This window comes from Solanum tuberosum, unplaced genomic scaffold, assembly GCF_000226075.1.
Source record: "Solanum tuberosum cultivar DM 1-3 516 R44 unplaced genomic scaffold, SolTub_3.0 scf00187, whole genome shotgun sequence".
Classification (NCBI taxonomy): Eukaryota; Viridiplantae; Streptophyta; class Magnoliopsida; order Solanales; family Solanaceae; genus Solanum; species Solanum tuberosum.
Window position 1 is genome coordinate 1,182,182 of NW_006239111.1, and position 10,235 is coordinate 1,192,416.

Here is a 10,235-nt window from a genome sequence, read left to right on the forward strand (position 1 = left end):
TGACACTTAGTGACAGCATCCAAACCTTCAAGTGTTTGGAGGGTGAGCCAATCTATGAGACTTGGCTAAGATTTAAGAAGTTGGTGTTGCAATGCCCAACTCATGGTTTGCCCGACAACGTTTTGCTGCAATACTTTTACCGAAGCCTTGATTCGGTGAACATGGGAGTAGCTGATCAACTTTCTCTGGGAAGTTTGATGCAACAACCTTACATTATAGCAGCCCATCTCTTGGATGGTATGACCAAAATTAACCAACCATGGTACACCCTGGAAACTCAGGTCTCCCCTCTCACGTTTAAATGGACAAAGGAACAGCTTGAAAAAAATCAAGAGAGGGACCGGAACATGGCAAAGATAATGACCCAACTTGACATTTTAGCCAAGAATATCATGGGTGCTGGTGCTAGAAGTGTCAATGTTATCGGTGTTCGTTGTATAAATCCAGAAGAGGCCAAGTTTGAAGCATTATACAATGAGGAAGTAAACTTCCTAGCCAACCAAGGAGGAGGATATCGTGCAAACTACCCAAGACAGGGTGGTAACCAAGTTTGGAACATGGATGAGGGGTGGAGAGATCGTGATAGAGAGTGGAGGGATTGTAATCCCACTTGGAAAGAAAGGGATAGGGAGAGGATAGGTATGTTCCTCCGCACGAGCGTCAAAAGCCCAAAGATTCTAAGGGTGGCCGGTTTGAGGATATGCTCTCTCTTATTCTCAACAAGGTTGAAGGGTCCGATAAAATTTTGAAGGAGAGAAAGGAAGATGTATTGACCCTTAACCAGACGGTGACTTCTCATTTTTCTCTATCAAGCAATTGGAGACCAAATGGGTCAAATTTCTTCTCATTTAAACTTGAGACAACAAGGGGGATTGCCTAGTGGTACTATGGCAAACCCCAAAAATGAAGTTTGAGCGAGGACTTGTGTCGTGCCACGATGTTAACTAAGGCGTTGTTTGGGAGGCAACCCAAGTTCTTATTTTCTTTCTTTTTGTTTTTGGAATAAAATCGTGTGTTGATTGTGCAAGTTGGAGTGTAGAATATGCTTGAAAAGTGCAGGTTGGCGAGCAAAATGTCCAGTCGGTGACTCGCCTAAGAGGATGGTGAGCCGGACTTGGAAGGCCGTTGGGCTCAAGAAATTATGAAGATGGAGTCTGTAAAACTCGGCGGGCCCATGGACAAGTCGGCAACTCGCCGAACAGGTCGGCGAACCCGACCTTGTCCACTGTTTGGACCCCCACATTAATTGGAGGTCTTGTAAAACTCAGCGAGGCAAGTACCCATTCGGCATGTGGTCGAGTGGTTTGGTGAGGTCAACTAACATCGCCGAGAGGGCGCGAACTGGACAGTTTTTTTAAAGGCCAAAGGTTTAAATTTTAAAACTCTTTCACATTCCCTCACTTTTTAACTTAATACAATCACACCCGTACTATATATTTCCTATTTTTTTTAATTTTACCACTTTTTGTTGGTCAATCTTGTGTTCGGAGTGGAAATCTTTGCCGCCTAGCTTTACAATTTCACATATTCAGCATTAAAGGTTGGTTTTCCGAACTCCAAACTCTAAATTAGCGGCTAAACTCAAATTCATTATTATAAATTGTGTAGTTCTTATTTGATGTGTGATGGGCCTCTCTGAAATCGTATATGTGTGCTTGTGTGCCTATTTTAATTTCGATATCATGCCTTAATTGCCTAAGTTGTTGATTTCCCAAATTTTGTGCCTTAAAATTGAGCATAAATTGTTGGGTTGTGCTTAATTGTTGTTGAGTCTAGTCGGGTGAAGTTTGAGTAACCCAAATTGTGCTAAATGACGTGCTTTTCCCAATGATGGAGCGTTTGACGTAATTCTTAAGGGCTAAAGTCGTCAAATGGCCAATTTTGGCCAAATCGAGGGAAGTATAAGTACCTCAGTGGCATGGGTCTAATGGGTCTGGGCTTAATTGAAAATGTGTGTTGTTTGATTTTGTTTTCGGGGGGTGCGGGGTTGATTTTGGAAGTTAGGGTTAAAAATAGGCACGTTGGGTAGTTTGGCGAGCTAGGTCGATGTCCCAACCCAAGGGTATACCCTAGGTGTAACATGGCATACTTGACCCCAAAGGGGTCTCGTACAAGCCCTTAGCATCATCATAACATAATATAATAGAAATGTATGGAAAATTTAAAACTTCTTTAAAACCATACAATCGAAAACATTTTCATAAACAAGTGGAGGTCTTTCTAAACTTTTGTCTCAAACCATCTATTAAACTCTTGAATAAAAGTCTTGGGACACAGCCCATATAAAAGTCTAAAACATAATGAAATGACATAAAGGGAACATCATGGGTTTGTCCTCGAAGCTATGAGGACTCACCAATTCTTCAACTCTTCTTGCTCCTTCGAAACCTAGCCTTCAAAGGAACTCAATCTTTGAAACCCTATATTTAATTATAGTGCAATATGCGTTAGTACAAAATGTACCGAATATGAAAGCTAGAACAACATTATAAGAGCATCTCAAAATGGTTAGTCAACATAAGACATAAGCATAAGAGATAATAACATAAGCATATCATAATCTCCAACATAAGCACCATATCATCACAAGTAAACATAAGACATAGTTAATGAGCATAGGAGATAAATCATGTTCACGGCATAGTCTTTACTTAGACTTTCATATTTACATACTTCAACCTTTAGTATTTTATATTACAAGAGAACTACTTCACAAGCCACCTCAAAGTATACATGTGCAAGGCAAGAATAGCATCCCATAATACCATCCAAGCTAAGTACCTCTTTTGGTCATTCTTGGGCATAGTCCACATTCATAGTCAAGACCTAGGTTTTCATGTCATAAGAGCACTTACACTCCTAAGTAACCTAAAGGAACACTTGTTCAATGCATGAGTGGCAACCTATAATACCACTCACACTAAGCATATATGGACATCACTCTATTTATGCTTACTAGTCATAGATGCCATTCTTGACCTACTTTATAAAGACAAGGAACTACCATCATAAGTCAATCATGTCATGGAAGGCAACTATAGCAACAATCCACGCTAAGCATACATCACATAAGAGGACACTTCATAAGTAACTTCAAGTCATACTTGTGCCATGTATGAATGACATCCCATTATACCACTCACACTAAGTAATCCTTTAGGCTAGCTTACTCAATGCTTACTATTTATCATACTAGACTAACAAAGAATAGTATACTACTAGGCTAGACCTAACTACCATGGAAAACACACTATCATGCAATCCAAGCTATCCAAGGAAGAATACAAGTATTCCAACCTAGCTACCATGCAACATTCAATATGATGCAAGCTACCCTTAAGAGAGTATGAACCCTCAAACCTAAGCTATCCTTAGGAGAGTATGAATCCTTAATCCTAAGCTATCATAAAATGGTCTTGGCCTAACCAAATCAAGCTACCATGAAAGCAGCCTTGAAATGCTAGTTCAAGCTACCCTTATGAGAGTATAGGTCCTCAATCCTAGGCTACCATGCTAACTCTAGTGCAAGCTACCATGAATAGCATCCCACAAATGGTAATTCAAGCTACCATGAAAAGCATCCTCGCAATGCTAACTCAAGCTAATCATAGGAGAGTATGGTTCCTCAATCCTAAGCTACCATGACAACTTCCAACTCATGCTACATAAACAAACTATACATGAAGGGCCATATATCACAACTTCAAGCTATTCTATTCTAACATGCTTTGATTCATTTTAGGTGTTTAACCTTTCATTCTAGAATAACTCTATGTCAGAAGACCTTTCACATTCTACATACATGCATTCATTTAGTACAAGATAAATCATGTGGGTAAAAACCTTCCAGCACAACACTATCTATTTTGTATATCAATTCTATGCAAGCTATCTCATCATGTTAGACTTACTCTATAAGCCCTAGTGATCAACATTATCACATCAATCCCTACTTTAAAGCTTTACTAAACAATCATCATACTAGACGAGATCACAAGACACATTAGTCACAAGCCTTAATCATAGGCAATTCTACGCATAATTCATCATAAAGTCCCAAATTCAATCATTACAATTCATGGTCTAGCATAAATTCATAAGTCTAGTTCAATTCATAATTTCATATTTCCATTCTTGAATAAGTTTTATACATGATAACAATTCTACAAGATCTATCAAGAATCATCAATCTCTCATCAAAAGGCATAAACCCACATACTTTGATTTCTAGGGTTAATCATGGAATTCACATAAATTCTTCAGAATATCATGAATCAACACTAAATTAATCATATATAAGTATTATCCAACCGATTAGAATCATACCCATCTAAAACCCATACATTGGAAGTAACCCTAGCTTAGATTGGGGTTCTTCTTCACAAATTGGGGGAAATTCTAGGGGACTATATGGGTGGAAGAACCCATATATGAAAAGCTAAACATAACTTTAATCAAAGCCCTACATAAGCCTTCAACAATGGAGTCTTTGTTCTTGACCTTAGCTTCAAACTCTAGCTTCTTCTTCAATGGAGGTTTTCTAGAGAGAGAGATATTTGAGAGGGGAGAACTTTTGGGATCTTTTGTGGGTTTTGATTCTAAATGACTTAAGTGGGTGGCTAATGACTTAAAATAATATATATAGGTGTATAAAACCCATATAAAATGACCCCCACTTAAAACTAGTCGAATAGGAATTTCCCATTTTTCCCCCAACTTGGTAGTCGACTCCCAGGCACCACGGTCACTTGGATGGCTCGTCAAGGGCACCACGGACCTTGGTGGTCCCCGTAGTCTCTTTACCAGTAGCCTCCCTAGATTGGCAAACCTCTTTGAGGCTAAGGGAAGACCACGAGACCTCCCACGATCTGTGGTTAAGACAAAAAGTCGTGGTGATGGTCATGGTCTTGGGGCAGTAGCTAGGCCTCAAGGTCTTGCCTCCCTTGAGACTAAGGGCTCTTCACGGTCCCTGGTCAGGATCACTGGTCGTGAAGGTGGTCGTGAACCCTAGGCAGTGCATGGCCAAGGTTGGGCAGCCTTCACCTTTGGCTTAGGCTTTACCCCTAGCCATGGAACTTGCCCTTGCTTTCCTCACCCACACCTTAGGTGGTCTTCTAAACTAGGGGTCTAACACGTACCTTGACGTTCAACCACTAAAACCCTCATTCTAAGCACGTAAAGTTTTATCTACGACTCTAATCCTTAACATCATACTCTAGTTTAGTCTACTAGTTTTTCGGGGGCATTACCGTGGAGCTCACCGAAATTCTTCTCTGATCACCCTTTCTGCGCCCCTAACCCTTAAAATACACTGCAACTTTCAGCGGGCTAGTTTGTGCTCGCCAAATGATGTCGGCGATTTGCCAAAAGGCTATTAGCATCACCGACCTACTATTTTTCTGGGAATTTTTTGAGCCAATCCTTTCGGCGAGCCATATTTGGCTCGCCTAAGTGATTCGGCGACTTGCCGATCAGTTCGGTGAGTCTGTCTGCTACACATTTTCTAAACTTTTCTTAGATTGTTTCTAACTATATCCAATGTGTGTTTCAGATATGGCTAGAAAAAAATTGGCAGGTTGAGACATGCCGCCCCGCAAGAAGTTTAAGGGTATTACCATAAATGAGGATGCAGCTGCATCCCGGGAAAAAGCAACTAAACTTCCTACCACAGGTGGGAAGGAATAAGGGAAAGGCAATGCACCTAGTCCTGCATCACCGGAGGTCAGCTTCGATAGTGACGGGATATATGCCACTCACCTCACTATTTCGGAGAGTGAGGGTAAGCACTAGGACCCTCAGCCTATCATTTTTTAGCCTGAGGATGAGCTACTGTTAGCCCAGAGAGCAGAGTTGTTATCCAAGAGGATGCATGATCCATCTAGGATCAGGGTGCCTGAGACCCGTACTCCTTCTCCAGTTCTAGATCAGGCTGTGGTCCCAGCACCAATTGCACAGGTTCTTCCTCCTCGGTCTATGAATAGACTAAAGGCTGAGGGATTGTTGACCATCATTTTGTAGCGGAGACTGTCTACAAATGGAGTGGTAGATAGATATCCAGAGATCTGGTGCACTTTAGTGAACCACAAGTTCCCAATCTTCACTAAACTCCGGGGCCCTTATATTCCTAATTGGGTCAGAGAATATTACACTGTCTATGGAGCGCTAGTGCCATACATGAAGAAGCAGGCCGTTAAATTCAAGTCGGTTGATTATGTGTTTGTCAAGGGCAAGAAAGTTAAGTGTGACAACGATGACATCAATGTAGTATTAGTGGGCTCCAGAGACATTGAGGATGACTACCAACTTGATCAAGACAAACACCCCAGAGGATTTGAAGAGTTGGTTAGCCCCTCTGTTAACGAATGATACTCCAAAGTGGATTGAGGCTGGGCACATATTGAAAAGAAAGATTTCAATGTGGCAGCAATGTACTGGTTTGGGTTCATCAGCAGCACGATCATTCCATCCCAAAATGAGTTCATCATCCGTCATACTAAGGAGACCTGCCTGGGCTCTATCATTGCTAGGAAGTCCTTTAACTTGGGTGTGATCATTGGCCAAGAAATGGCTATGAGGTCTAAACAATGTCAGACTTCATTCCCATTCTCGGTGTTGATCACCGAGTTGTGTAGACGGACCCGGGTGCCTCGGGATGAAAAGAAGGATGTGAAAGTGATTCCCACCTCCTGTACCGACATCAGGCGGATTAAGGTTCAATATTTAAAGTATGAAGCTGAGAAGAAGAAGGCAACCCCGGTGGATTCTTCCTCGCTTGTGGATACTCAGACTCTACCTACAGAGGAAGCAGTGCCTATTCCGTCCCATGGGCCTTCAGGTATATCTAGTGTTGCCCCTTCCATGACTCCAAGCTTTTCTACTACTCCCTTGCCCCCTATATCTGGTGCCAGTGCTGTTGCTACTTCCCAACCTCCACTCACCTATGCTGCGATACAATGGATGGGGCAGCTAGCCCATTCTTCTGATAGGAATTCCTCCATGCTTGAGTCCAGAATCCCTAGGATGATTGAGAGCGCCCTTACTGCTGTTATGACACCCTATGTGTGTCTATTGATGCCCTGGCGGCACATATAGCGGTGTGTGAGCAGGGACAGGGGACCACTGATATGGTAACGGCTCTAAAGGCCGCAATTGCTGAGCTGAGAAAGGACGTGGACCAGCCGAAGTCCACAAATATCTCCATGATTTTTGGGACTATGGAGATTCCTGACATACCAGTTGATACAGATGTGCCTCCGGCTACCACCGGAGATGAGGTTCGAGCTGAGGGATTGGCTGCTGCTGAGTCTGAGGCAGAGACTGATGAGGATCAGCTCGGTGTCGATGATGAGGCTACATATGAGGGCCTTAGAGAGGTTGAAGAGGCCATGGTGCAATCAGCCATACAGACATCCTTGAGAGATACAACCATAGTTGATCCTAGTGGAGCTAGTGTTGAGGATGCACCGAGCACTGATTTCCTGACAGATGGAGCGACGGTGTAGACATGACCTTTCTTTACCTCCCTCTTTGTCATTTTTATTAACTTTTGGATATTTTTGTTGCATTTGAGGACAACTGCTTTTGTTTGTGGTGGGGTGAGGTATTTTCATACGTACCTCTTATGACTATCTTGTGTATGTATTATTGGGGTTTTATGCTTAAATTGTGTTTTGTTATATTATGTTGTGGATTTTTGAGCTTATGGCTCCTCATTATGAATGCAAATGGTTTTTGACCCTTCTGAAAAAAATTTGCCACCTCATTTGTGTGATAGTGGCTATTTTTTTGCAAATTTGAGTATCGATTATGACCAATACTGATGACTTGAATATTGCTCTTAATCGAACAAAAATGAATGTGCGGCTACGATGAGGCCAAATGAAGTTGCATAGACAATATGTGAACTTTTTACATCTCTTTGTGACTAGCCAATTATCGAATGAGTTTCTTGTGATGAACATTGCACACTAGTGAAAGTGTGGAGTCTTGTTTGATATTGGGTCCAATGCCTTGTGTGATGAGCTTACTGTGAACCTTGTGTGATGACACCTAGAATTTTCCCCGTTGGCCCGTTTGACTAAGTGATGCAAGCTCTTGAAAGGATCTTAGGAAACAATCTTGAAGAGTAAAACAATTTTACAATATACCTCTTTTGTGGACAACCTTGTGAGATGTGTGGACTTTGATAGAACCCTTTTTAAGCCTTACCTTTTTCTTGGAAGAAACTTGAGCAAATGTGACCTCTCTTTATCCATTCACCCATAATCCTCATGAAGTGTGGTTTGTTTGAATAGCAAGGCCTAAGTTGGGGGTGTGGTGCAAAGAGAAGGTAAATCAAGAAATGTGAAGAAGTCCCCTTTGATCCGTGGACTTGAAAAAGATGGAACCCCTCCCTACAAAAAAAAGGAGAAAGAAAAGAAGAAAGAAAAAGAAAAGAATGAAAATATTGTGAAATAAAGTGTGGAAATTGCAAAAGAAATGGGGTGTCCGGTATTCCATGAGAAGTGAATAATGGGGTGAAATTTGAGCATGAGTGAAAATGATAAAGAAAAGGAAGGAAATTGATGTCCATACCACATTTCATGAAGATTTCAGCCACTGAGCCTAAATGACGATACCTTTACACTCAATTCCGTTACAAACCTTGAAAAGACCTTTTTGATCTTGAGTGAGATGAAACGATTGTTGGTTGGAAAATAAGGGCAAACCTATGGGTTAAGTCACGCATGTGTTCATTTTTGTGAGTGTAAGAGTTATATGTGATTTCGGAGCTATAAATTGTTGAACAATTATCTGTGAATATGGAATCATCTTTGTCGTGAGGGCATTTGCGTACCTTTGTTGAGCTTGAACATGCATTTGAAGCAAGTATTGTGAACTTTAGAACCTTTGATAAGGGTGAGTCAAACCTTGAATCTTTGAGTACACAATTGATCCTTGCATGAGTAAGTTAAGTCTTGTTGTGTGCATTCATGATTGAGTCTTTTGTAGCACTCTTTGAGACATCCCTTTTGAACTGCTGAACTTGAGTTTTACTTGAGGACAAGCAAAAGTTTAAGTTGGGGGTGCTGATGAGTCCGAGATTTTGACTCATTTAGGGCTTTATTAATATAGATTTAGTGTCCTCAAATCTTATTTTGTGCCAATAACTAAAGTAAAACCCTTGATTTCCAAGTATATGGATTGAGGAACAAAGCAAGGACACTAATTTGCAAAAAGGAACAAAGCGAGCTGAAAGAATGAAGAAAGGCAAGCCTGGTGATCGCCAAGTCCATTTGGCGAGTCGCCGAATGGCTACTTGACCGCCTAAAGTTCCAGTGTGCCAAGCCCTGAAGGAAAGAATCAAGTTGGCGAGAGAAAGGAGCAGTCGACGGATCGTCGAGTGGTTCCGCGATAGAGTGTTAAATCGCCCAAAGTTATAGACTTGAGGATGTTGAATACCAAGGCAGAAGGGCAATTGAAGTGACCAAAGGGCGGCTCGCCGAGTGGTGCGGAGAGCCCGATTTACTTCCCCAAGTGACTCTTCACAGCACATTTTCGGCAACTATAAATACATTTTTGAACATTTAGTTTAGAATCGTAGGTCATATATTTTGAGTTTTTATTAAGTTTTTAGCTGTAGAGACAGTTTTCTCTAGTTTTTCCTAAGCTTTGAAGAACTGAAATTTTTTACTTTTGAGAAATTAGAAGTGGGTCTTTGAGATTCTTCAAATTGAAGCATTGTAAGGACGAATCTACACTTACCCAGTTGATGGATAATCAATTTGGTAACTGTTTTTACTTTTTTACGATGTTTAGCTAAAACCTCAATTCTTGGGGTGTTGTTATATGATTATGGGTATTGAAAATTGTTAGTTTAAATGCAATTTAAAAGTGAGTTCAATCATTTATTGTGGTTTAATTGAAGAATTGTAGTTGCAAATACAGTTCTACCTTTGTGTTCCTAGCTTGCTCGAGAGAGAGATTTTAGAACTAAGGTGTTTGATTGATGGTCTGTGGGTATTGGGTTGACCTGGGTTCAGCTCGAGAGAGTGAATCCTAAACCCTTTTCCACACATTCAGCTCAAGAGAGTGAATGGACTAAGATCTGGGTTGTTCTTACTTTGCATGCTTGTTGATGTTCGAGAGAAATCAACTTGATTCGGGGTAAATTGTTCGAGAGAAAGTTTACCTCCTCTATAGTCTAGCCTATTCACTAATTTATAGTCATTTCCTAACAGTTGCAATTACCCATT